A 24,133-nucleotide genomic window follows, 5' to 3' on the forward strand; every position below is an offset into this window, starting at 1 on the left:
TAGGGGAAACTACCGCCCCAGAATTTCACCTCGATAAATGTGTCAAGCTTTTTTTTTTGTTTTAATTTGATAAATAAAACTATTAATTATATATATTTATAATATATAAAAAATTTCATATTTTATTAAAATATAATAATATTTGTTTAAAAAATGAATTATAATAAATTCATATATTAATTCACATTATTATATATGATATTTTGTAGTCATGAATAATTCATAATATAATTTTGATAATCTCGTATTTTTGCATAATTTCATACCTATTTATTGCTTGCTTTCATATTTAAATAAATGAATTTGTTGCATTCTCATCATTTTGTAAATATTTGGAAAAAATGAGAAATGTGAAGAAAAAAAGGAGAAAAGGGCAAAAATGGAATAAATATAATGTCACCAAGCAACTTAAAGAAAAAGCTAAAAGAAAGAGTTGGTGGAAATCTATCGTCAAGATAAACAAAGCACACCTCTCACTTGGATGGTTAAGATTCACCCAACTCTACCCTAAACCCTACTTTTTAGCTATAAATACCTATCTTCCCCATTTATTCATTATCTTAGTTTTATCTTAGTTTATCTTAAATTTAGTAGTAGCCTCTCTTTTCAATTTCTAGATCTAGTTTACTTTCCACTCTAGTAGCTTCCAATTATTGTAAACACTCTTTCAATTAATATATTTAAGCTCTTTTGTTCAATTGCATCTTCTTCTGCATTTTATGTTTAGAGTCTTTTTAAATATATATATTAATCTTGGGTTATGATATCTTTCTAAATCTCACAAGTTTTATACTTGGGGAAATAAAAGGATCCCCAATATTCTTGATTTACTTTTGGGTTGTACTGAAATTAATAATTTAACTTCTAAATCTATTTTTTTAGTGCTCTTTCTAACTGGATTTTCCGGTAAAACTAAATTTTCCGGCGAGATCAACTTTCTCCGGCAAAAACTTGTCCGACGCAAGCTCACTTTGTGTGTGGATCTTGTTTTGCCTTCCAGACTTTATTATTAAGTCAAGCAACTTGAACATCATGTCTTGATTTAATTTCTTAGTTTAATTCATTCTCACCGAATCTTTACCTTACCCGCACTTTAGACTTTGTCTTATTGTTAGTTATCATTTCATTTATATAATGCCCTTATTACTAATTCTATGTTTAAAAATTATTTGTCCATATTTTCTTCTCCTGTAAGTTAATTTCAAAAAGTTGTCTCCTGTTTTGCTTACTCTTTTTAGATTAACTAGCTAGTTATTAGTCAAATTAAGAATAGCCATTAGTAGCTTCTTTGTTTTATTTTAATTATTTAAATCGTTAATTTAACTTTCAAGTCTGGGCCTTGGTGTTTATTGCATATCAGTCCGGTGCTTCTGACCTCCTTTCATTGTTTAGTTAATATTTTCATTTATTTAAATATTTTATGTTGTAGTTCTTGTCTATACTTTTGTTTTATCTTTATGTATGTTCTCATTTTGTGGTTAAAAAGCTTCCCTCACGTTTCTGGCCCATTTTTATTACTCTTATACTTAATGTCCCATATTTAGATTTATTAGTACTAGTATAAATCATTAGCTAGTGTTAATTAAATTTGTTTGATATGCTTATAATCTTTAGTGTTCGGCCCATATGTTCCTTTAGGTCCAATTGTTACCAAATAACTTTAGTGTTCAATGACTAGAATAATTAGGCATGTGTTCATTTCCCTCAGCGGCCCAGCTTGCTTGTTGTGTTGGTCAAACTTATTATTTGTAGCCCATTTCTAGTCCACTCCACCTTCTGTCCCTTTTCTTTCACATCATTAGTTGATTTAAATAAACAAAATCTCTCATCTCAAAATTTAATTTCTAGTTTGATTAAATTAGAAATTAAGACTTTTGCGAAAATAATTTAAGTCCTTGTGGTTCAAATCTAAAATATTAAAATGATGAATTGTGTGCTTGAAATTTAAAATGTTTATTTTTGGCACATCAAGTTTTTGGCGCCGCTACCGGGGACTATAATTATTTTTCGCGCCTTAATTTTTAATTTTTTGAATTAATTTTTCTTGCTCTCTTTGTTTAATTTTTCTAGGAAATTGAAGATTCGGAAAGCTCGTTGGAACTTCGAAAATTGCCAAGGCTCTAAGGAATTTTTGGAAGCTTGCTTCGGTAAACCATATCTCTCTCTTTTCGTATTTTTCACTAGTTCTATAAAAAAACAAAAAAATTGAGAAATAAAAAAAATAAAAAAAATTAATTAGTTAGTTAAATACATAATTGTTGCATCATGCATTTAATCACTTATGAGCACATCATCTTAGATTTTATTTTCTTGTTTTTAATTTTTCGTACCTTATAAATTGTGGTGATTGTTGGAGGACCTAAGGTACGTTAAATCTCTTCTTTTCTTTAGTTAGGACACGTAGTTTAAAACATCCATACTTGTTTATCGCTTTTATATCTCGTTGTGTGTTGCATCATTTAAATAAATTTTAAGGGCAAAACCTCATCACAAGATAAGGGGAGGGATTTCATCACTCTTTCCTTGGCCCACAACCATTAAATTCATCATTTTGCATACCATAGCCTTTTTAATAAAATTAAGTAGACATTAGCCCCTAGGATGTCGCGCTCAACTAGGAAGAAAACCTGAAACGATCAAATCTCTAAATATTCATTCTTTGGTGTCTAGGCTAGCAAAAGCTTACCTGGACATTTAAATTGGTGACTAGGCTGGTGTTTAGCCTCTTGGCAATGCTTGCACCTACCTCGCCAATCAGAAAGAATACTTTTAGTTTTGTGAATTTTAGTATTATCTTTTTGTTAGGAGCAAGTCTAGAGTTTTTTAGGGAACCATAGATTTAGAATTTTTCTTTCAATTTTTCACCCTTTCTTTTGTGTGTTTTAAATTCTTGCACTTATTTGCTACTTGGTTCATATCCTGTTTATGCGTACTATGTGGATGAGAGATAATTCATCTAGGTTAGTGAGACCAATTGAGCGTACTTCCTCATCGGAATCCGAACCCGTAGAAATTTTTGAACCCGTAGTAAACATGGCAGTTTCTCTTAAGGATCGTTGTTACCCCGCCCGTTCAGCCCAACCTTCTTGTATTACTCTTCCACCGATTAATGGTAATAATTTTGAAATTAAAGGTCATCATATTAGCATGTTACCTAAATTTACCGGGAGTGAAGGTGAGGATCCGTATCTTTTTATTCATGAATTCGAGGAGGTTTGTGCCTTACAAAAACTCCAGCAATTGACCGAGGATTCCATTAGGCTTAGATTAATCAATTCCGCTCTTAAAGAAAATGCTAAAAAAATGGTTATATAGCCTATCGGTTAATTCTATTTCAACTTGGGAGGGATTCGCAGTCATTTTTCTTAAAAAATATTTTCCAAACCATAAGATTATGAGACTTACAAATGAGATTAATCAATTTCATCAAAAGGAAAATGAGTCTTTTTGGAAATATTTTGATAGATTTAAAAATCTTTTGTCCCAATGTCCCCACCACGGAATAGAAAAGTGGAGACTTTGTAAGATTGTTTACGAGGTCTTAGATAGTTCTACAACCGCGTTGGATGTGTCAAGGCAAATTCATGGAAAAAGACGAGGATCAGGGTTGGGAATTTTTCGAGGAACTAGCAGAAAAGACCATGTTGTGGGAGTCTACTAGGGAGCCGAATAGGAAGCCTAGTAAGCACAATGAAACACTCGGTTCATTAGCTAACAAAGGCTTGCATTTAGTTGGTAATTCTATAGCAACCGAAGCGAAGTTAGCTACTCTCACTAGAAGATTACAAGCTTTAGAAACCACTAATGCCCCTTCCCAAGCGTCTATGTGTGCGAACTATAACTCTCATAGTCATGGACCTCAAAACTTTCAAGAGTTTGAGCAAGTGAATGCTATGTTTCAACCTAGACCTAGGAATGACCCTTTTGCACCCACATACAATCCCGGGTGGAAGAACCACCCGAATTTCTCATGGACCCAAGGCCAAAACTACCAATCTCCACAACCCACTTTTCAAAAGCCTAATCCAAACTCTTACCCCACTTCTAGTCAAAATCCTTATCCAAACCCAATTCAAGCACCCTTGAATCCTCCCGGGTTTAATAATTTGAATAAGAGACTTAATTCCTTAGAAAAGAGTATTGAGGCTTTGCTAAAATCTCAAACTAATTTGACTCAATCTCAACAAGCCTTCATGCAAACCATGACCCAAGATAGGCAATTATTGAATTCCAATTCCCACGCCATATCTAAGTTAGAGGTTTAAATGGGTCAATTAGCTAACACGATTTGTGAGCGCGAGAAGAATAAGTTTCCAAGTCAACCCGAGGTGAATCCTAAATTTCCTCTTAATCAAAGACCTCATGATGTGAACGTCATCATCTCTCTACGGTCGGGAAATCAAGTGAGAAATCGAGTTGGTGTTGATGATAACAAAGAAGAGAATTCGAGTTTGAAACCTAATCCTTCACCTTTGAGTCCGAGTCTAGATCACTCAAAACAACCCGAGAATTTCGAGTCTAGCGAAACACCTCATTCGATTGCACCACCTTCGAAACCCCAATTTGTCTAATGAAAGAATCTTTACGCCGAAAGCTCCGTATCCTCAACGACTTATTTCGAACAAACAATCGGCTCAAGTAGACAAGATCTTAGAAGTTTTCAAGCAAGTTAAGGTCAACATTCCTCTTTTAGATGCCATTCAACAAATTCATTCGTATGCTAAGTTTCTAAAAGAGTTGTGTACTCATAAACGAACCACTCATGTTCCGAAGAAAGCCTTTTTGACATCTCAAGTTAGTTCGATTCTCTCGAATGAAATTCCCGTGAAATATAAGGACCCCGGTTGTCCTACTATTTCTTGTGTCATAGGCAACACTTTTGTTGACAAAGCTTTACTTGACTTAGGTGCTAGTGTGAATCTTCTTCCATATTCTATGTACCAAGAACTCGGTCTAGGTGAACTTCAAAAGACCAATGTCACACTTCAATTAGCCGACCGTTCTATCAAAATTCGTAAGGGAATAATTGAAGACGTGTTGATTAAGGTTGGTGATTTTATTTTTCCCATTGATTTTATGGTCCTAGAAACTGAAGCGGTCAAAAATCCTAAAAATCAAACCTATCATTCTAGGAAGACCTTTTCTAGCCACATCCAATGCCTTGATTAATTGTAGGAACGGTTTAATGAAACTAACATTTGGAAATATGACCATTGATCTCAATATTTTTCATGTCGGGAACCAACCCAATGACTATTTTGACCAACACATGGAAATTAATTTAATTGATAAAATGCTTGATCATGAAACCATGAGTGTCGATGATGCTCTTGACTTTTGATTAAATCATTTTGGTCAAAATTGGGTTGATTTCGATTACACTAATGAGGTCAATGAGATGTTAGAGTCCACCAATCCTACAACTAACCAAGAGCTTGAACCACTCCCTTTGTCACTTTATCAAGCTAGTGAACCAGTTGAGCCAAGTCCACCAGAATTAGAACTCAAACCTCTTCCTAACACTCTTAAGTACAAGTTTCTTGGTCCTAATAAATCTTTTCCCGTCATAATTGCTTCTAATTTGACCACATCTCAAGAAGAGGAACTTTTAAGTGTGCTTAAAGAGAATAAGGAAGCCATAGGTTGGAGTATTTCTGATATTAAAGGAATTAGTCCGACAATTGTCCAACATAGAATTCACTAGGTTGATGATGCTAAACCAGTTAGGGAGCCACAAAGGAGGTTGAACCCAACTTTGATGGAAGTTGTTAGGAAGGAAATTCTTAAGTGCCTAGATAATGGGATCATCTTTCCCATTTCTGATAGCTCGTGGGTGAGTCCGATTCAAGTAGTACCTAAGAAATCGGGTATTATTGTAGTGACCAACGAGAATGACGAGCAAGTTCCCACTCGTGTTCAATCTGGTTGGAGAGTGTGTATAGATTATAGGAAACTCAATTCTGCCACTAGAAAAGATCACTTTCCTTTACCATTCATCGATCAAATGTTAGAAAGGTTAGCGGGTCATTCCTATTATTATTTCCTAGATGGTTTTTCCGGCTATTTTCAAATCCCCATTGCTCCCGAAGATCAAGAAAAGACCACGTTCACATGTCTTTTTGGAACGTTCGATTATCGTCGTCTAGCTTTTGGTTTGACCACGGCCCCCGCGACATTTCAACGATGCATGATGAGCATTTTTCCGATATGGTAGGTGAATTCCTAGAAATTTTCATAGATGACTTTTCCATCTTTGGTTCTTCTTTTCATCAGTGTCTAAACCACCTTGACCTAGTTTTGAAAAGGTGTAAAAAAATGAACCTCGTTCTTAATTGAGAAAAATGTCATTTCATGGTTAAAGAAGGAATCGTCCTTGGTCATAGAATCTCAGAAAAGGGAATTGAAGTTGATAAAGCTAAAATTGGTCTCATTGCTAGTCTCCCTCCACCAAAATCGGTCAAAGCAATTCGCTCATTTTTAGGAGATGCGGGTTTTTATAGTCGTTTCATTAAGGATTTTAGTAAAAAGGCAAGACCCTTGACCAATCTTCTTTCCAAAGATGTCAAATTCGAGTTCAATAGTGATTGTTTACAATCTTTTGAACACCTTAATAAAGAATTGACTTCATCCCCGATAATTAAATCTCCAGATTGGAATGAGCCTTTTGAGTTGATGTGTGATGCCTCCGACTATGCAGTTGGGCAGTTTTAGGGCAACGAATCAATAAGATGCCTCATGTCATATACTACGCTAGCAAGACCTTAAATGATGCCCAACTTAATTACTCAACCACCGAAAAAGAGCTTCTAGCCGTAGTATTTGCCCTTGAGAAGTTTAGGTCTTATCTTATTGGTTCGAAAATCATTGTTTACACCGATCATGCCCCCCTTCGATATCTTTTCTCGAAAAAGGACTCAAAAGCTCGTTTGATTAGGTGGATCTTGTTGCTCCAAGAATTTGACCTAGAAATTAGGGATAAGAAGGGGTCTGAAAATGTCGTTGCCGATCATCTTTCTCGATTGGTAGTAGCGTTAACCATTGACTTGCCTTTGAATGAATCTTTTCCGGATGAACACCTTCTTTCTATCTCTACCTTCCCTTGGTTTGCCGACATTGTTAATTACCTTGTCACCGGCAACATTCCGACTAATTGGTCCAATCAAGATAAATCCAAATTATTTTCACAAGTCAAATACTTCTTTTGGGATGACCCTTATCTCTTCAAGTATTTCCCGGACCAAATCATTAGAAGGTGTGTCCCAAATCACGAGTTTAGAAGTGTCCTTTCCTTCTGTCATGATCAAGCTTGTGGAGGTCATTTTAGTGCCAAAAAGACGGCTGCTAAGAAACTCCAAAGTGGTTTCTATTGGCCTAGTTTGTTTAGGGATTCCGCAGAATTCTGTGCCGCTTGTAGTAGGTGTCAACACTTAGGTAAGATCACAAGACGTAATATGATGCCAATGAATCTGATCCTCATTATCAAAATTTTCGATGTTTGGGGGATAGATTTTATGGGTCCATTTCCTTGCTCATTTGGCAACCTCTACATTATCTTAGCGTTCGATTATGTGTCTAAGTGGGTTGAGGCCATTCCAACTAAGTCTAATGATAATAAGGTCATTCTTAAATTCTTAAAAGAGAATATATTTTCTCGATTCGGTACACCTAGAGCTATCATTAGTGATCAAGGCAAACATTTCAAGAACCATCATTTTGAGTCTCTCTTAAAAAAGTACTTGATCACTCATAAATTGGCCACCCCTTATCATCCTCAAACTAGTGGTCAAGTTGAAGTCTCAAATAGGCAAATCAAACAGATTTTAGAAAAGACTGTCAACTCGAATATGAAGGATTGGTCAACTAAGTTGATAGATGCTTTATGGGCCTATAGGACCGCGTTTAAGACTATCTTGGGTATGTCTCCTTATCGGCTTGTGTTTGGTAAAGCTTGTCATTTGCCGGTTGAACTTGAACATCGAGCCTTGTGGGCCATTAGGGAGTTGAATTTTAATTTACCCACTGCCGGTAGTCATAGGAAGTTGCAATTGTCTGACATAGAAGAAATGAGAAATGATGCTTATGAAAATGCTAGAATCTATAAAGAAAGAACCAAATTTTTTCATGATAAATCAATTTTGAGAAAATCCTTTTCTCCCGGTCAAAAGGTTCTTTTGTACAATTCTCGGCTTTATTTATTTCCCGGAAAATTGAGATCTAGATGGGAGGGACCTTACATTGTTAAAGTAGTTTTTCCTCATTGTGCTATTGAAATTGAAAATCTTAAAAATGGTGAAATATTCAAAATTAATGGACAACGTCACAAACCATTTTTAGAGTTGCCAGTCGATTCCCAGGTAGAGGTCATCCACCTCATTGACCCATGATCAAGTAAGTCTCTTTCAATAGGTAGTTTTAACTCTCTTCATCCCTTATCAGGTATATTCTCATCATTTTCCTTGCTTATTTCTCTCTTTTGCATACATTGAGGACAATGCATGATTTAGGTATGGGAGAGAGTTTTAGTGTAATTCTTAAAAAAAAATGAAAAAAATCAAAAAATTCAAAAAAATAGAGACATTTTTAGCTAAGTTGTTTTACTCTCTCTTGAACTTTAATAGTAGTTGGTGTTAACATGTTTTTCAAAAACTTATATATATAGTGCCTTTTAGATTATTTAAACGTAGTTAAGTAAGGTGTCTTTTTGAAATTTGTGTTGAACGGTTTTCACTCTAGATTCCAAGACGACACTTTTGCACAAGACCTTTTTTGGAGAGATTGTTTAGGGATGTTATTCGATACTTGAGAGAGAACCCACATGTTGAAACAATGTTGAATCAATCCTTCGCGAAAAGAAAAAAAAAGTAAAAAAAAAGCAAAAAAAAAAGTAGAAAAAAAGATGAATAAACTACTTCAATCCCCATTGTTCTTATAAACAAAAATCTTTAAATAATGGGCACAAGTGGAATTGACTAGTCTTGTTTTGTGGCATTTGTTACTCGAGTTATTAAGTTCGTCGGGGGATTTCAAAACCTAGTGCCCTAAAACCATCTGGTTTGGGAGTCACTGACAATTTCATACCTATTTATTGCTTGCTTTCATATTTAAATAAATTAATTTGTTGCATTCTCATCATTTTGTAGATATTTGGAAAAATGAGAAATGTGAAGAAAAAAAGGAGAAAAGGGCAAAAATGGAAGAAATATAATGTCACCAAGCAACTTAAAGAAAAAGTCAAAAGAAAGAGTTGGTGGAAATCAAGGGTCAAGATCAACAAAGCACACCTCTCACTTGGATGGCCAAGATTCACCCAACTCTACCCTAAACCCTACTTTTTAGCTATAATACCCCTCTTCCCCCTTGTATTCATTACCTTAGTTTTATCTTAGTTTAACCTAAATTTAGTAGTAGCCTCTCTTTTCAATTTCTAGATCTAGTTTACTTTCCACTCTAGTAGCTTCCAATTATTGTAAACACTCTTTCAATTAATATATTTAAGCTCTTTTGTTCAATTGCATCTTCTTCTCCATTTTATGTTTAGAGTCTTTTCACATATATATATTAAACTTGGGTTATGATATCTTTCTAAATCTCACAAGTTTTATACTTGGGGGAAATGAAAGGAGCCCTGATATTCTTGATTTACTTTTGGGTTGTACTGAAATTAATAATTTAACTTCTAAATCTATTTTTTTAGTGCTCTTTCTAACTGGATTTTCCGGTAAAACTAAATTTTCCGGCGAGATCAACTTTCTCCGGCAAAAACTTATCCGACGCAAGCTCACTTTGTGCGTGGATCTCGTTTTGCCTTCCAGACTTTATTATTAAGTCAGCAACTTGAACATCATGTCTTGATTTAATTTCTTAGTTTAATTCATTCTCACTGAATCTTTACCTTACCCGCACTTTAGTCTTTGTCTTATTGTTAGTTATCATTTCATTTATATAATGCTCTTATTACTAATTCTATGTTAAAAAATTATTTGTCCATATTTTCTTCTCCTGTAAGTTAATTTCAAAAAGTTGTCTCCTGCTTTGTTCACTCTTTTTAGATTAACTAGCTAGTTATTATTCAAATTAAGAATAGCCATTAGTAGCTTCTTTGTTTTTTTTTAATTATTTAAATCGTTAATTTAACTTTCAAGTCTGGGCCTTGGTGTATATTGCATATCAGTCCGGTGCTTCTGAACTCCTTTGATTGTTTAGTTAATAATTTCATTTATTTAAATATTTTATGTTGTAGTTCTTGTCTATACTTTTGTTTTATCTTTAGGTATGTTCTCATTTTGTGGTTAAAAAGCTCCCCTCACGTTTCTGGCCCATTTTTATTACTCTTATACTTAATGTCCCATATTTAGATTTATTAGTACTAGTATAAATCATTAGCTAGTGTTAATTAAATTTGTCATTAGTATTAGCATGGTACTTCATAGCAACAATTAATGTCAAGTAAGTTACTCTTTTCTTTCTAACTAGTTTACGTAGTGTTTTTTTTTCTAGTTTTGATATGCTTATAATCTTTAGTGTTCGACCCATATGTTCCTTTAGGCCCAATTGTTACCAAATAACTTTAGTGTTCAATGACTAGAATAATTAGGCCTGTGTTCGTTTCCCTCAGCGGCCCAGCTTGCTTGTTGTGTTGGTTTAACTTATTATTTGTAGCCCATTTCTAGTCCACTCCACCTTCTGTCCCTTTTCTTTCACATCATTAGTTGATTTAAATAAACAAAATCTATCATCTTAAAATTTAATTTTCTAGTCTGATTAAATTAAAAGTTAAGACTTTTGCGAAAATAATTTAAGTCCTTGTGGTTCGAATCTAAAATATTAAAATGATGAATTGTGCGCTTGCAATTTAAAATGTTTATTTTTGGCACATCAAATTTTAATTTTAATTTTATGTTAATATATTCATTTTAATTTTTTTAAAGTAGCTAATGTGGTGTTACATGTTCTGCAACACTATCATTAGCATGTAACGCCAGCTTTACACTTATTGTAACATTAAATTATTAGTGTTACAATATGATATAAATTTCTTAGCTAATGCAACGAAATGCTTGTAACGCTTTTTAAAAACCATTGCATCAGGCCACTTATGGCGTAGTGCCCGCACTAAATTCAACTTCTTAAATTCCAATGCTAACATTGAGATCGATATACCATTTATAGAGAAAATAGTTATAAGTACGTATTTGGGAAAGTTATAGTAGATGAAAGGTTTTTAGCACATAAACGCAACGAAAACGTAAATTTAAATCTTAAAAAAAAACAAAACCCTACGCAGGATCCATGCGAAAAATAATATTTAATTCGTAGTTCAGTATGTTTACCTTAAGAAGCTTTACGTTAATGGAAAGATGAAGGTCTTTAATGGAGATCCAAAAATGATGAACGGAGATCCTTAGCAGCTGCTCCTCAAGTGTGAAGCACTCCACGGTATCCACCAAAAAAACGATGTAATGAAGGAGGAGGAGATGAAGAGAATTAGGGTTTTGTAAATCTTTTTTGGTTGAGGCAAAAATAGGGTCTATAATAGTATATTTATAGGCAAAATTTTCAGCTGAAAATTTTCCCATAAAATATTATTATTATTAACCCTTTATTATTCTCACTAATAATTAAAACATCTTTTAATTATTAATCCTTTTTCTAAACACTTTAGAAATAATTCTCTCACTTGATTTAATTTCCAAAAAATTAAATTCTTAATTAATAATATTAAGAACTTTTTCTTAATTAATTTATAATCAATTAAATCTCATTTAATCAATTATTAAATTTGCCAATTAATTATTTATTTCATAAATAAATAATTATCAGCCATTATTAATTAATTTCTCCACCATTAAATCATTCTCTTTTATGGTGTGACCCTGTAGGTTCAATATTAAGCCGGTAGTAGAAATAAATAATAATAAAACTATTTTATCATTATTTATATAAATTCTCTAATTCATTAAATATGATTAATTAATTAATCATATTTATTCTACATCGTGAGGGATACTTCTCAGCATATCGCGACTATCCGGATAATACGAATTCACTGCTTAGAATACCAAGAACCTATTCAGTGAGTAGTTACCGTACAATTAATTCCTTCTACCCTGCAATGTCACGATTAAATACAAGGCATGGAACTTGTGTCAAGCCTATCTTATTTAATCACTTGCTTTCCCATTCACTATGCTTAGTTCTATTTAATGTAAATTAGAAACTCATTTCTAATTTCATTCACTCCGGCTAGAGATTCCTGAACTAACATAAGTGGATCAGCATTGAACATTCTTTTCCTACACTGGAAGGGGTAGATCCTTTATTGATCATATACTATCTTCGTGTACACATTCCTATACCCAGTAGAGCCCTTATAATTGTCCCTTGAGACTAAGAACTAAACGAAAGCATAGTTCAGTGTACACAAGATGACTATGATGACCTCAAGTCTAAGGATACTTGTACAACTATCACTATGTGAACAACTGCTGACACGTGAGTGAACTCCATCAGTTGTTCAGCTGTGTGAGTCATGTTCAGTGAACTTATTCTATAATAAGCACCTACATACTAGCTATAGTGTCACCACACAAATGTCTATGAGAACAGAAATCCTTCATAATGAAGCAAGCATAGTATGTACCGATCTTTGCGGATTATTAATTACCAGTTAGTAATCCTACGACCAGGAACTATTTAAGTTTAGAGTTTTCATCTTTTAGGTCTCATTATTATGATCTCATCACAATCCATAAAAAGCTTTACTCTAAACTGTGGTATATCTTATTTAAACATTTAAATAGATAGAGCCCGAAAATAAAAACAAAACAAGTCTTTTATTAATATCAATGAAATCAAAATAGATTACATAAAAGTTATTCCTAAATCCCCATACATGATTGGACTTAGGACATATCTCTTTCAATCTCCCACTTGTACTAAAGCCAATCACTCTGGTATCTAATACCCATCTTGTCTTTATGACGATCAAAGTGACTCTGAGAAAGTGGCTTTGTGAGTGGGTCTGCTATGTTGTTATGTGTGTCAACTCTCTCGACGTTGACATATCCTATAATTTCAACTCAGATTCACCACCAAAAATAAGAAAAATGTCCTGAGTCCTTCGCAAGTACTTAAGGATGTTTTTCACTGCTTTCTAGTGGTCTTCACCTGAATTGGACTGATATCTGCTCGTCACACTAATTTAATAAGCAACATCAGGCCTTGTACACAACATCGCGTACAAGATAGATCCTATTGCTGAAGCATAAGGAATATTACTCATACGCTTTCTTTCCTCAGGTGTCTTAGGAGATATTTTTTGGGAAAGGGACACTCCATGGCTCATCGGTATGAGACCTCTTTTGGAGTTTTCCATGCTAAACCTTTTAAGCACTTTTTGGATGTATGTACCCTGGTTAAGACCTATCATTCTTCTAGATCTATCTCTATAGATCTTCATACCGAGAATGTAGGATGCTTCTCCCAAGTCCTTCATGGTGAAGTTCTTTGATAGCCATACTTTGACTGATTGTATCATCGGTATATCATTTCCTATAGGAAGTATGTCATCCACATACAATACAAGAAATGTTACCGCGCTCCCACTAACCTTCTTGTAGACACATAGTTCATCTATGTTTTTGATAAAACCAAACTCTTTGATTGTCTCATCAAAATGGATGTTCCATCTACGAGAAGCTTGCCTTAAACCATATAAGGTTCGCAGCAGCTTACACACTAGGTGTTCATTTTCCTTGGAAAGAAAACCCTCTGGCTGTGTCATATACACTTCCTCCTCAAGTTCCCATTGAGGAAGGCCATTTTCACGTCCATTTTCCAGATCTCATAGTCGTAGTAAGCAGCAATCGCAAGCAAAATCTGAATTGATTTTAACAGGGCTACAGGCGAAAAAGTTTCATCAAACTCAATCCTTTGCCTTTGTTTGAATCCTTTTGCCACGAGCCTGGCCTTATAGGTCTCCACCTGGCCATCTGCTCCAATCTTTCTTTTGTATACCCACTTGCACCCAATAGGCTTAACACCTTCAGGCGCCTCAACCAGAGTCCATACTTGGTTGGTATACATAGATTCCATTTCAGATTTCATGGCACTATGCCATTTCTCTGAGTCAACACTACTCATAGCCTCATTACAGGTCACAGGGTCGTCATCATCAATGATTGACAACTCATTGTCATTCTCAATGACAAGGCCATAATACCTCTCAGGTTGGCGAGACACTCTCCCTGTCCCACAAATGGGCTGTTCCACAGAAGGTTGTTCAGTCTGAACAGGTGTTTCCACTTGATCCGTAGAAGTTTGTGCTTCTTGAACTTCATCAAGTTCAATTTTGCTCCCACTGTTTCCTTCAAGGATAAACTCCTTTTCCAAGAAGGTAGCATGTCTGGAGACAAACACCCGATGATCGGTGTAAAAGTAATACCCCAAAGTCTCTTTAGGATATCCCAAAAAATTATATCTTACAGATCGAGATTCCAGCTTATCTGGGTCAACTTTCTTGACATAAGCTGGACATCCCCAAATCTTAACGTGTTTAAGACTCAGTTTCCTTTCTTTTCATATCTCATATGATGTTTGAGGAACAGATTTGGAAGGCACCTTATTCAGTAAATATGCTGAGGTTTCCAATGCATAACCCCATAGGAATACTGAAAGATTTGCATAGCTCATCATGGACCGAACCATGTCTAACAAAGTTCGATTTCTCCTTTCAGATACCCCATTTAACTGTGGAGTATATGGAGGAGTCCACTGGGAGACTATACCATTTTCTTTGAGATAATCTAGAAACTCTCCATTCAAGTATTCACCACCTCGATCTGATCGAAGAGTTATAATACTGTGTTTGGTTTGTTTCTCCACTTCATGTTTATATTCTTTGAACTTTTCAAAGGCTTCAGACTTGTGTTTTATCAAATACACATATTCGAATCTAGATCTATCATCTATGAAAGTAATGAAGTACGAAAATCCACCCATGGCTTGCGTAGACATTGGTCCACATACATCTGTGTGTACCAATCCTAGCAAATCTGCAACCATCTCTCCATGTCCACTAAATGGAGATTTGGTCATTTTACCCAATAGACAAGACTCGCATGTAGGATATGATTCAAAATCAAAGGGGTCAAGTAACCCTTCCTTATGCAATGTCCGCAGTCTATTTTCACTAAGATGACATAGCCTACAGTGCCATAAATAGGTCAGATTTTCATCATCTCATTTTTTTTATTAGTTTGTTCAATCTGAAGTAAATCATGCTCTACGTCACATACATACAAACCAATATTTAAAATGTCACGTCCAAAAAGAACATTATCTCTAAGGATAGAACATTCATTATTCTTAATAATAAATGAAAAACCATCCACATCCAATATTGGAATAGAAACAATATTCCTCACAATAGAGGGAACGTAATAACAATTATTCAAAATAATAGTCTTGCCCGTAGGCATATGTAAACTAAATGATCCTACAGATATGGTCGCAACCCTTGCTCCATTGCCCATACGTAGAATCACCTCATCTTTTTCAAGAGTCCTACTTCCCTTTAGTTCTTGCAACGAATTGTAAATATGAGAACCACAGGCGGTATCTAATACCCAAGTAGAAATTTGACCTAGTGACATATTAACTTCGATCATGAACATGCCTGAATCAGAAGCGGTAGTCTTACTACCCTTCTTCTTCTTCAATTCTGCAAGGTAAACCTTGCAGTTCCTCTTCCAGTGCCTCAACTTGTTACAGTGAAAACAAACAGCTAAATTAGGACCAGTCAACTTGTGAGCATCTAGTATGCTCCGGAGTGATAGTGCAAAAGATATGACGAATATAGTAAATCTGTAAATGATAAACACATAACAACACGTAGCAAATATTCAATTTCATTTCAAAACACTATATAAATCGGGTCTTTATTCATAAGTGTCTCCCACTAGTTTATCTAATTTTTTTCAACCCCTAAGTGAAAATTAAGCATTCATAATGCTAGTGGGAATAGGGATCCTACATTCCATCACACAACCTCGGCTGTGGCACGAAACATCATGTGATGTTCAATAGGCAGACAACTCTTGTCAATTACATCTTATATTATTCCCTAATATAAGTTTAGCCTCTTGAATAATTCAGTCACGGCTATGGCACGACAAACTCAATATTCTAAGTCAAGTCTAACCCAACATTTCGTCCAATTGAATCAGTCTCCAAGGGCCCACGGCTGTAGCACGTACCGACCTTTAGATTCTAATTCAATGTACACATCTCTATGTAATAGACAAGTATTTCTTATTTCGAAATCAAAGCCCTCGGCTGTAGCACGAAACGACAATGATTTAAAAATAAGAACCACTTTCTACCATGTTGGAAGGCTATGACCGACACAAGCCCGTTGTGTCATTGGCCAATTACTACTTGATATTATTTAATTTTAGAGGGATTATATTACGTTACAATCATAATCATATTATAAAGAGATTCTTCCTTTTAAATTAAATATTTCAAATCAATAATCGATAATCAGATGATTCCCAGATCGGGTGGAGCATTGTCAAGAGGCGTCACTTAATAACCCTTTCTTACAGATAGAAATCTGTTGTTGAAAGAATCATCCTTTCTCTCAATATTAAAAATTCATATTCAATTACGTATTTCATAAACACAAGAATCTCATGATCGTATTCATAATATTTATTGTTAAGGCAAGAAACGATTCTTATTCTAGATTTTCTAGAGCACGCCTTATATTGATTTAAGTTCACCTAAATCTATCATCGCATGGTAAACATAGGCATATATCTCATATATAAAATTAAATAAACAAGTAAATGTAAAGTGCAATAAAGTAAATATGTTTGGTTATGGCCCCATCCTATGTGATCTTTATCAAGCTCATGATAAAGATCAAGGTCAATCTAATATGGTGATGGAAATAAATACAACTACTTATTACATAAGTCTTCTTCTTTGTTTAGACTTCTTGTATGTCTCGTCTTCTTCTTTGTATCACCTCCATTGGATAGCCTTCTTGAGTCTTCAATTACATTACATGATTGAAAGTAAAACTAATCTAATGAACTTACAAGAATAACTCGAGTTACATTCGAGATTTATGATTACAAAGATTGACGACATGCAAGTCGTATTTAAAACCAAAACCAAAACCATTACACTAAGGTCAAAAGGCCATAACCATCCACCATGCTCATACACCATATAAAAGCATGTTAAAACACATAATCTGATCTTAACATATCATATTATCTATGATCTAATCATAAAAAGAAAATATGACAAAAATTAGAAAAATCAGAATCAAATCAGAAAAACAAGAATCACTGTTTACGGGAAGTAAACGACGTCAAACGCCTTACAAACAAGTCGTTGATAGCTCTGGCTATCAGTTTTGTTCAGACGCTCGTTTACCTATGGAATATGGTATTCGTTTGCGTAAATCGGACACCAGACCCAGATTTCAGCAAATCTGCAGTAGCCAATTCAGAATCCGTATCTAATATGATTCTCATAATTAGAACAAACATAAATCATGTATATATCAGTATATATACAGATTACATAATCATCTTATGATTATACAACTCACATTAATATCATATATTCAAAACCATACATATATAAGCATATTATATCAACATCAAATCATGGCGAATCACGTACATACTCATATATCGAAAACAGTTAAACACATAAACGAATTAAAAACTTTTCGCAAGTAGCTCTGATACCATTGAAGGGGTTTTAGCACATAAACGCAACGATAACGTAAATTTAAATTTTAAAAAAAATGAAACCCTCTGCAGGATCCATGCGAAAAATAATATTTAATTCGTAGTTCAGTATGTTTACCTTAAGAAGCTTTACGTTAATGGAAATATGGAGGTCTTTAATGGCGATCCAAAAATGATGAACGGAGATCCTTAGCAGCTGCTCCTCAAGTGTGAAGCACTCCACCGGTATCCACCAAGAAAACGATGTAATGAAGGAGGAGGAGATGGAGAGAATTAGGGTTTTGTAAATCTTTTTTGGTTGAGGCAAAAATAGGGTCTATAATAGTATATTTATAGGCAAAATTTTCAGCTGAAAATTTTCCCATAAAATATTATTATTATTAACCCTTTATTATTCTCACTAATAATTAAAACACCTTTTAATTATTAATCCTTTTTCTAAACACTTTAGAAATAATTCTCTCACTTGATTTAATTTCCAAAACATTAAATTCTTAATTAATAATATTAAGAACTTTTTCTTAATTAATTTATAATCAATTAAATCTCATTTAATCAATTATTAAATTTTCCAATTAATTATTTATTTCATAAATAAATAATTATCAGCCATTATTAATTAATTTCTCCACCATTAAATCATTCTCTTTTATGGTGTGACCTTGTAGGTTCAATATTAAGCCGGTAGTAGAAATAAATAATAATAAAACTATTTTATCATTATTTATATAAATTCTCTAATTCATTAAATATGATTAATTAATTAATCATATTTATTCTACATCGTGAGGGATACTTCTCAGCATATCGTGACTATCCGGATAATACGAATTCACTGCTTAGAATACCAAGAACCTAGTCAGTGAGTAGTTACCGTATAATTAATTCCTTCTACCCTGCAATGTCATGATTAAATACAAGGCATGGAACTTGTGTCAAGCCTATCTTATTTAATCACTTGCTTTCCCATTCACTATGCTTAGTTCTATTTAATCTAAATTAGAAACTCCTTTCTAATTTCATTCACTCTGGCCAGAGATTCCTGAACTAACATAAGTGGATCAGCATTGAACATTCTCTTCCTACACTGGAAGGGGTAGATCCTTTATTGATCATACACTATCTTCGTGTACAAATTCTTACCTAGTAGAGCCCTTATAATTGTCCCTTGAGACTAAGAACTAAACCAAAGCATAGTTCAGTGTACACAAGATGACTATGATGACCTCAAGTCTAAGGATACTTGTACAACTATCACTATGTGAACAACTGCTGATACGTGAGTGAACTCCATCAGTTGTTCAGCTATGTGAGTCATGTTCAATGAACTTATTCTATAATAAGCACCTACATACTAGCTATAGTGTCACCACACAAATGTCTATGAGAACAGACATCCTTCATAATGAAGCAAGCATAGTATGTATCGATCTTTGCGGATTATTAATTACCAGTTAGTAATCCTACGACCAGGAACTATTTAAGTTTAGAGTTATCATCTTTTAGGTCTCATTATTATGATCTCATCACAATCCATAAAAAGCTTTACTCTAAACTGTGGTATATCTTATTTAAACATTTAAATAGATAGAGCCCGCAATAAAAACAAAACAAGTCTTTTATTAATATCAATGAAATCAAAACATATTACATAAAAGTTATTCCTAAATCCTCATACATGATTAGACTTAGGACATATCTCTTTCAGTAGATAATATACTTCAATGACTAAATTATATGTTTTTAATAAAGTTATGTAATTATATTTAATTAAGTTATGAAAATACTATGTACCCATCAAATATTTATATTTATTTTAAAAAAACTTTCATACGCCAGTTAAGTTTTCTTTTAAAAGCCAAAAGAATATTATTAATGCGAAGTAAAATATCTCGTTATCTCTCCAGGACAATTATCATTAAAGATGTGCTGAACTCCAATGAGTACTATTCGATATATATGTGCCAGATACTCCTAGAAATCAGTATGAAAACTGTGACTCTAAGAAACATTTGACACATATGTACAAAGTTCTTGCTATTCTTGACATGAATGCAATACATTGTAAGTTTTCCAATATTAATATCAACATGCATGAGTTTTTTTGGTGATAAACCATTACAAGAAAAATGGGTAAATACGACATGTTAAAAATCGGTTGTATCTAGTTAAATTTGAATATTTCCGGTCATATTTAAAGAGGGGATAGCTATCCTCTTGGTCACAGGTTTGAATCCCATGGAAGGAGAATTTATGATTATGCCTCCTGAGCCAGAGCCTGTCGCTTAAATGCGGTTTACCTTAGTTCACGTGGTTTGCAGGCTATTGCATGAACCCGTAGGGTTTACCGGGTGCGCACCCGAAGGGTGGCGGCTGCGGGTTACCTATGATAAAAAAATACGACCGATTTTTGGACTAGGTCGCGTTCACTCGAGTCATATTTAGTAAATCGATCGTATTTAGTATATGAACGGCTAAATTCGACCGATTAAATTCGGCCAAAAGCGGTCGAATTTGTTTTTCACCTAAAATTTGAAAATCTCACCCAGAAATTTGAATTTTTTAAAAACTTTTGAACGCCCGCCTAAAATCTAAATTCGACCGTATATTGTTAAAATTTTTGTTCTAAATTCGACTAAATGCTGTCGAATTAACGAGCACCAATTTTTTTTTAAAAAAAATCTCGTCGGAAAATGTTCAGATTCCGGCGAGCTTTAAAAAATCTAGAAACCATTCCGATAACTCCGATGTTGCCAAAAATGGGGTTTTTCGGTTTAATTTCACACACCAAATTTGTCTACTTCGTTCCCTCAATCCAAAAATGACCCCAACAATGACATAACAATGATATAATTCATTTTTCGATCAAAATGATAATTTTTACGGCCAAACTCAAAATCATGTAATTATTTGTGAAATTCGACCCTTAATATCACAAAACAAATCTAATAACGTATACAATCGATTATCAATAATTATATTAACATAAAACAATTTTCAAGAACAAAAAATGAATCAAAAATCATACTAAATTTGATTTTACACAAATTTCAAGTTCTCACTTCGAAATTTTTATATACATACTCCCCCAATTTTCTTAAACACAAGGAGGGTGACGGGTCGGGGATGGGGGCGTTTAATTTTATTTATTTATAATTTTCTTTTTGTAAAATGCAAATGCAACTGTCGGATTATTTTTTTAGTGGTTGAATATGGTGCGTTGGATCAAAATCACGCGAATCGCTAAAATGGCACTAAATTTAACTGCCATCGATTGTATTTAGGAGTGTCAATTTATACTTTTTCTACTTAGTTTTATATTATGAAAATTAAAATTATAATACTATGATTATAATATAATATATTATTATAAATATTAGAATACATTTTAACAACTAATTATTATACTAAAAAATGGAATCGTGATTTTGGTTAATTTAACATAAAAACCGCCGAAAATAGTTTGCATTATAATTTAGGATTATAATTTATTTCTAAAAGAAATATTGTAATTCGTTAATCTTTTTTTTAAAATATTAAAATATTATAATTTATTTTAACAACTTATTATTTTAACAAAAAATTAAAATTGTGATTTTGATCAATTAAATTCCATTAACAAAAGTGTGCGGAGATATTTAGAATTATGTTTAATTATACTTTATTTGTTAAAATAATCGAGATCTAATGATTAAAATATTAGGTTTCGAGGCATAAAACGCAGCAAAAATAATAAATAAAATCGTATAAACAGAATAAACCGAAACCCACCGCAGGATCCATGTGAAAAATAATATTTAATTCATGGATGTGAAGTTTACCTTAAAGAGCTTTACAATTATGGCTGTCAAAAGGAGATCCTAGCTTTAACCGAACACCACGTATCCCGCCTTAACGATCTACGTCGTAGAGGTATCCACACGAAAGCTGGTACGGAGGAGGCGTGTATTAGCACCAAGAACAGACCTGTTTCCCCCCTTCTCTCTCTAACCTTTAGATGCGAGGGTTTTATGTTTTTATCTAATAAAAACATAACCCTAATTTTAGCCTTAAGGATGTTTATATAGAGAGGTGAAAAACAGTCCTAACACCAATCCAAGTTAGACAGGTTCAGTCGAAAAGATCGAAGCGAAGCCTTTATTATAATATGAAATTCTATTTATTTAAAATTAAGTTTAACTCAATTATTAAATAATAATTGAATTTCATATTTAATAGAATACAAATTCAAAATTCATTTATCTCATTAATTAAGTCCAACTTAATTAATAATAAATAATTCAAATTTTCTTTTTAATTCAAATCTGAATTTGAATTAAATATTCCTCCATGTTTTCTTTGTGCGACCCTATACGTTATTATTATGTTGAAATAATTTAAATATATCATATTTAAATTTTTAACAATTAGTGGCATCTAGTGATACATCATTGCTACCCAAGTAATAATAATTAAATCGTTGACCGATTAAACCTTTCGTGAATAATGATTATAAAGTAATATAATCCATTTAACCAAATATTATAGATTAAACTCGAGGCATGTTATGTGTCATCATCATCATGGTTTAATCCAGGTTTCCTTGATCAGTGAGTAGACTATCATTTCAAATCAACATTTGAGTGCGGCACCACGCATTTTATAGTCTAGCTCACACAAGAGGCCAATAATATCTCTCTAATAATTAGGAGGGTTAAATCCTTTCTAGATCATTCATATTTCTCACATGATTCTTAATATACCTGAAGTCATCTTTTATCATTACCCGATCAAAGGAAACTTTTTGATGTAATCAAAGTATATTAATCATCGTATAGAAATATAATGATTTTAAGTCGAAGGACCATTACATCTTTATCACTGTGAGAATTACTTATGACACAATAGACATGTAGAATCTCACACTGGGTCTATCCAGCACCATGTATATTTACATATGCCTGTGTTTTCGACTTTAGTATCACTATACCTATGATCAATGAGATGTGATCATTAGTCAACAAACACACTAGTTTTAATGCATTATTATTATCCCTTAATAATAATACTCGACTATGGATATTTGGGAATATCGATACTATTCACATAATCTCATTTCTAAGTCACATACTTAGAGATATAAAATTTATATCATATTCCAAGGATATTTATTAATCTAATATTTATATCACAGTAAATTAAGATTTAAAAAATTATTTAAAAGAATAATCGATGAAACCTAAATATTAATAATCCAAATATCATAAACAAAACATAATAGTGTTGTCTCTAGGGCACACACACTAACAATCTTCCACTTGCACTAGAACTGATCACCCATGTATCTAATACCCATGGAACTAGTATGACCGTCGTGCTTCTGCGGCGACAAAGCCTTAGTCAGTGGGTCTGCAAAATTATCATCGGTATGCACTTTACATATATGTATATCTCCTCTCTCATTAATCTCTCGAAGAAGGTGATATCTTCTAAGTATATGCTTTGTTCTGGAATGGGCCCTTGGTTCAATATCCTGCGCAATGGCTCCATTGTTATCGTAATAGCGATCAATTGGATCTGCGATCGATGGAACCACACCAAGTCCCGTTACGAATTTCCGCATCCAAACAGCCTTTTTGGCTGCTGCTAGCAGCAATATACTTAGCTTCAATTGTAGAATCAGCGACTGTCTCTTGCTTTGAACTCTTCCAACATACAGCACCTCCATTACGGGAAAACACAAAACCTGATTGAGATACAAAATCATCTATGTTTGTCTGGAAGGTAGCATCAGTGTAACCCTTTACAACTAGCTTCTCATCTCCTCCATACACCCAAAGTGAATCTTTAGTCCTCTTTAAGTACTTAAGAATCTTCTTGACAGCTGTCCAGTGACCCTCACCTGGATTAGAATGGTATTTGCTCGTCATGCTCAAGGCATACAAAACATCAGGATGAGCACATATCATCGCATACATTATAGATCCAATTGCCAAAGCATATGGAACTTTGCTCATACGGCCCTTATCATCTAATAATTTAGGGCAGTTATCTTTTGAGATTACTATCCCATGAGACATTGGGACATATCCTCTTTTTGCCTCTTGCATCCCAAAATGATGCAATACCTTGTCAATGTATGTACTCCGACTTAGGACAATTAATCTCCTTGATCTATCTCTATAGATCTTGTTCCCTAATATATAGGTATCATCGCCTAAGTCCTTCATCGAGAAACTATTTCCCAACCAAGTCTTAACAACCCGTAGAGAAGGAATGTTGTTAGGGTGAAAACACGCGCTAAATTACACGCAACTATACGCGTTCGCAAGTAGTATAAGATATAAATTAGATTCATACCCATAGAGACTCTTTTTAGTTAA

General features: G+C 33.7%; 1 non-coding gene and 1 pseudogene across 1 annotated transcript; one reads left to right on the forward strand and one right to left on the reverse strand.

The window, feature by feature from the left end:
• Positions 1 to 3,397: 3,397 nt before the first annotated feature.
• LOC141704053 (small nucleolar RNA R71) lies at positions 3,398 to 3,504 on the reverse strand. Its single transcript, XR_012567804.1, has one exon. It is a non-coding gene; the product is annotated as a small nucleolar RNA R71 (small nucleolar RNA).
• Positions 3,505 to 4,265: 761 nt separating this feature from the next.
• LOC141704051 (uncharacterized) overlaps positions 4,266 to 24,133 on the forward strand; it is a 37,473-nt pseudogene continuing 17,605 nt past the window's right edge.

This window comes from Apium graveolens, unplaced genomic scaffold (genome assembly GCF_009905375.1).
Source record: "Apium graveolens cultivar Ventura unplaced genomic scaffold, ASM990537v1 ctg7354, whole genome shotgun sequence".
NCBI classification, from domain to species: Eukaryota; Viridiplantae; Streptophyta; class Magnoliopsida; order Apiales; family Apiaceae; genus Apium; species Apium graveolens.